Source organism: Carassius gibelio, chromosome B24, assembly GCF_023724105.1.
Source record: "Carassius gibelio isolate Cgi1373 ecotype wild population from Czech Republic chromosome B24, carGib1.2-hapl.c, whole genome shotgun sequence".
Lineage (NCBI taxonomy): Eukaryota > Metazoa > Chordata > Actinopteri > Cypriniformes > Cyprinidae > Carassius > Carassius gibelio.
The window spans coordinates 3426858-3432857 of record NC_068419.1 but is presented as its reverse complement, the minus strand read 5'-3'; positions in this window follow the sequence as shown (position 1 = coordinate 3432857).

The following is a 6000-nucleotide window of genomic DNA, read 5'->3' as shown; positions in this document are numbered from 1 at the left end:
TGAAATCAACCACGACCAACGCGAGCAGAGCCTGACGGGGTAAAAACATTGATCTGAGAAAACCATACAAACATTTTAAACCATACATAAAGGTTACCTACCAGCTCTTTTGCTTTGTTTGGTGTCTTGTGATGTGTCATTCTTGAACGACGAATCTTTAATGTGACTAGGGAAGAACGAGTCGTCTCTATGACGGCGACATCACTTTGATTGTTTTTTTTTTTTTTTACAGCGGATTCTAATCTTCAAAAATGACCGTGTTGTATGATTTATGTCTTTTGAGTTCACCCTTCAGAGTAGACTATAGAACTGTAGTGTTACTTGTATAGGATTCAAAATGTTGTTTGCTTTTAATTTATGTCATTATGTCCTTTTTGAGCAAGCATCTTATACATATATTATTAAAAATGGATTAAAAATTAAACTAGGCTATAAATACTTGGATTATTATATTATTATATAGCCTAGTGTTTATTTACTGATAGACAGTCAAAAAGACAAACTAATCAATATTTTATTTATAAAAAGGTTTTATTTATTTATAAAATAATAACACCACAGATCCTCAAGAAACAGTAACAAAAACACAGTGACAGAAATGTCAGAAATAGCGCATGGGTCTGTCACGTGATTAAGGAATGATTTGAACCCGAAGACTTGTCAGACACGAGGTGAGTTAATCACAGACTGAAGACCCAGGTCAAGAATTAATTAATTAAGTCCAATATCGCGACGAGCGTTGTTTCTCTGAAGACGCTGCACTTCTTTGAATCGCGAACTTCACCAATCACAAGACATCTTATAGGGGGGGCACCTGGGGTGGCCAATCGAATTTCAGGGGGGGGCGGTGCCCCCCCTGGCCACCACGTAGACCCGCCCCTGGATTAAACTGAAAAGAAATACTCTGTTCACTCAGTTTTTCTTTGATTTCTGGCTCAAGTGCAGGGAAGGTTTCTTGGAGTTCTCGATTCCCACCTCTGAAATTTGTACCCTGGTCGGATAGTAACTCAAAGGGTTTGCCTCCTCATGCAACAAAGCGTCATAAAGCCATAAGAAAGGAGTCAGTATCCATATTATGAATGAGATCTAAGTGGATATACCTTGTGGTGAGGCACTTGAAAATGATTCCCCATCATTTTTCATGTCTTCTACCCATCTTTACGGTAAATGGTCCGAAGCAATCGACACCAGCTGACCAGAAAGGAGGCTGGTATAAGCGAAGATGAGCATTTTAGGGTTGACTGGATTACGGCACCATTTCATGCATTCTCTGCACTGGTGTTGATGTTTCTTTACGGCTCGTTTACCTCGGATAATCCAGTAAGTTCTTCGCAACTCTGCGAAGACACGCTCAGGACCGGGTTGATGAAGTCTGTTGTCATAGTCTTGTATTATGAGTTTAGTGATGGGATGATCAGGTGCCAATACAATAGGATGCAAAGTATCAACTTCAAGTTTCTCAGCTTTGTGAAGGCAACCTCCTACCCGAATTGATCCAAGTGAGAACTGTAGTGGAGTCTGTCCAGAGAACAATGTTATGGATAGGTACGCTAATTTCAGTTAAAGAGCCAGTAAGATTAAAATTCTAAGATTCCTATCACTGTTTATAAGTCCTGTACATTAGGTTTAAATCCATCCAAGGTTAAAAAACATTGTCATTTTGTCAAAATATCATTTTAAAATTACCTCAATTCTCAGAGATCCCCAAACGATACGTGCGAAGCTGTTCAAAAGATTCAATTTCCTTAAACCCCACCTTTTGGTTGCATACTGTGTTCTGATTGGTCAACTGACATAGTTTTGATTGGTTGTTCCGCACACAACTTCACGGTAAACAATGCGTTAGCATCTGTTTGGGGTGAATTATGTCTTATTCATCTTACCGCGAAGCAAACAGTAAAATAAAAAACTTGAACAGTCTCGCTGCTTTTTCTTCTGTGTGGGTGTATTCAAGCCGCGCGCTTCAGTTTGAATCTGAATATCGCGTTCAACGCGGGGGTGTGGTCACATTAGATATAGTGAAGGGAGACGTGAAAAACAGACATCGCGTTGTTTTCATATGGATTACTTTATCACAGAATATCTGTTTTCGGCAGCACTTGTTTAGTTTTAAAGTAGACATGTCAAGCTTTCTATAGATATCTCTCTCATGTCTCTTCGTTGAGTATTCACGGAGTTACACTTCATTTTAATGACGTGTTTGTAAATGAAGATCAGCGCAGACAGGCTGCAGACAGCACACATACTGATAAGACGCTCGGGAGAAAACAAACACATAACTTCATAATCATACTTCGCGCTGTGATTCGGAGATGCTCGTTGGTCTAAATAAAGTTGGTAATGAACCCTCTTTTATGGCCAAACGGTTTGAAAATCCCGCCTTGTACTCACCGAGATTAGAAAAGCAGTCATCAGTGAAATGATGTGAACACAACAAGGATTTGTTGTACTGCTCTGGTATTGCGGTAAAAATTTATTTTAGCCATTGGTTCTTCTGATCTTCATTCTTTGGCAGTGAAAATAAAACAAACTTGCCTTTACAATTAAAAACACACTGTCTCCTCGACATGATGCTATCACACCAACCAGAGCGTCTGTGTGGGGGGGGTGGGGCAGGTCAGAGTTCCATTTCTCCCAAGACGGTAGGCGGAGATTATTATGCAAAGTGTTCCTAGTGACGTACATAGAGATGGGCAAAAGATGTGAAATCTATAACGACTCGTTTCAGCGATTCAGAGTCGACTCCTTACTTTAGAAGCCAATAACTTTATAAATCGTGTACTTTTTGGTTTAATTACTTTGCACATTGTTTACACTGATGGGCAGCTACATCATACACTGTAATACAGGTAATTTTTGATTTCCCATCTGTGTGGCTCTTTAAGAGGAGTTTAGCCAATTGTGCACCGGTAAGGGCACCACACAGTTCCAGTCGGAGCATTGATAGTTGCTTTTTGGGTGCAACACGGGATCTAGCAATAACAAATGAGGTATGAATATTTCCCTCTTTGTCTTGTAGGCGCAGATTTGCCACTGAACCATGAGCCCTCTCAGAGGCATCGCGAAATACATGCAATTAAATTTTGTCATTGTCAGATTCTGGACAGACTGGGAAATAGCACCTTAGCTATTATGCTAAGCTATGATATGATAGCTATGGTTGTTGGATGGGCAGTGCCAAGAGAGCCCAAGTTTAGACTCTTGTGGGTCTGTCTTGTTTAGACAGATCTTGTGTGGGAGAGTGGATCATTGAGATGTTCAGACAAGTAGTCTCCAGCCCAAACTTGTACTAACTGCAACAGGACTACCCAGTGGGCCCATAAGTACTGGAGCTATCTGTGTGACGAGATCTGGGTAATCAGAATCGATAAGAAGCATGGGCTGTACCTCTTTAAAAGGAATAATGGGAAGGTCTCTCAGATGTACAAACTTGTGCTTTAAAATGTCCACAGGGCAGGATTGCTTGGCAATGTTCAGCTCTCTGTGTTACGGTTGTGAGGTTTTTGTTGTTGTTCCTGCGGTCTCCTTCTCCTCTAGGATTGGTCTTGGATTTAATGAGAAGCCGTTGGTGGTTGGACCAGAGAAAGAGCCCTGGACTATAAAATCCCCTGGAATTCCTCTGGAGGGAGCTCTTTGCTTTTTTTTGTCTGCACTTTGTTGTACTGTGTGTGTGTGTGTGTGTGTGTGTGTGTGTGTGTGTGTGTGTGTGTGTGTGTGTGTGTGTGTGTGTGTGTGTGTGTGTGTGTGTGTGTGTGTGTGTGTGTGTGTGTGTGTGTGTGTGTGTGTGTGTGTGTGTGTGTGTGTGTGTGACCTGTGACCTGTGAAAGTGTAGTGCAATGTCTGATGTGCTCTGTGTAGTGGTAACAGAGTGCTGTTAGCCACTGATAACTGTTTGTGACATGCTCTTAAGAAACCTCAGTGCCTTTATGATCACCTCTGTCAAAGTGAAATGAATTTGAGAAGCTGTAGGGGGTGAGTGCCTTTTTTCTTTAGGCCAATCGGCCTTATACTTTTCTCCTGTTTATTTGCTAGTCAAGGAGATAGGGTATGTTATTGTACATTTTTGTTTCTTTATTTGTGATTCCTAGGGAAGTTAGTTCTTCTCGGAAAGTTAGTTTCTTTTGTTTGTTATTTTAGCATTAGCTCACCCCTGAATATTTTGCTTCCTTTTTTTTTACCTTTTCCTCTTTGTTAAATTTGTCTGATTTACTCAGAATACTTTGTCAAATTTAAACTGCAATATTCTAAAAACAATCAAGAGAGCAAGAACAGTCTATTAAAAAGACTTAACTGAGAAGCAGTGTTGTGGTGTTTGTTACTTCCCTGACCTAGACCAGGGACAGTAACATGCTGTAAAAGCAGTGTGTATCTTGTGACAAATGCTAGGATTCACAGAGGCAGAGACTTCAAATGAGACTGATGCACCCTGAATCTATACTACCTCCTGTCTAATTGTCCTGAGGGCAAGTGATTCATCCTTTTTCTCCAGATCAAGGTAGTGCACTGCTGTGGGGAGTATTATGGTCCTTTCAGACCCATCATCTAGAATGGCATACATGTCCAATGTTCTCCCTTTAATATGAAGTCTGACCTGAACCACTTTCAATGTGACTCTACCAGAGTGAGTTACTTGATTAAGGTAAACTGTACGGGGTACTGTATTCACAGTAAGGGTGCTCTTGTTGATGTTGGATGCGGTTTCATGAAGAACTGACAAGTGTTGTTCACCACAAGTTGGACATAGCTTTTTCAGGGTGCAGTTTGCAGGCTTGTGACCTCTACCACATTTCCAGCATCTGTTGTTGTCCTTTATCCATACTGTTATTTGAGCAATGTTTAGTTTACCAAACTCAGGACAAGAGTTGAGGTAATGCTGTTGGCATTTGCAGAAGGGGCTTTCCCGTTTCTTGGCTTTTGTCTGCTCTTTCTTCGCCTGGAACAATGTGTTGGAGGGCTTTTCTGTAGCATGATCTATGCCATAGTAGATTGTGGAATGTACCTTTGGTGGCTTCAGAGTTTTCTGTTCTCGATTATCGGAGCGAGGTCTATCTGAACTATAGAGACCAGCTGCTCTCCTTGATATCTGAAGTGCTTGTTATTTTCTTTCGAGCCACTGCAAACTCAGGAAGAGTGTAGGTTTTGTCAGTCCCATTCTGGATAATACCTTTGGTTAGGCAGTATTCAACAAAGCTATCCCTTTGAGAGGATGGAAGTTTAGTGAGCAACCTATCAACATGGGAACCACACAAGTTCAGTCTTGGATGAACCCTCCAATGTATTAAGGAGGCTAACAAGAGTGCTAACTGACAACGCAAAGTCCTCAAAACCTTGAGCATCCCAGGGTTTCAATGGAGGTGTGCGGAGAATTTTACAGATTTCTCCCTGTATCAGTTGTCGGGGCTGTCCATAATGCAGCTGCAAAGCTTTCATGGCTCTGGTATAAGGCATGGGGTCATACATGTATCTCTTAGCTATTTGAAAGGCAGCTGGTAATTTGAGATGATCAAGTAACCCTTGGAATTTATATTCCTCCGTTAAATGGAGATGTGGGCCCAGAATGCCATCAAGTCCTTTCTTTAATAGAGCAAAATCACTCTCCTTCCCTGTAGTGAAATTAATGAGTTTAGGCTTAGGTTTTCCATAAGAGGAGGCGATAGCCATCTCCACCATGCTTGAAACTTGAGCTGGCTGTACAGTAGAAGGGAATGGTGCATAATATGACTGTGACTGAGGTCGTGTGTCTAGGAGTGTGGAAGATCTATAGCCCTGTTGGTATCGATCTGAATAACGTACAGATCGCAGTGGGGGAGGTTCTGAGTACCGAGACATCAGAGCAAATGCTGGTAATGATTGTGTAAACTGTGGTTGTACATAATTGGAATTCACAGTGTTGCTATGTACAGGTGCCCACGAAGATGCATAAACTGGCGGTTTGCTTGGTATAGTTCAGTACACTGTAGAAGTAGATGATTTCATTGGAGGTACAAGTTGTTGTGCAAA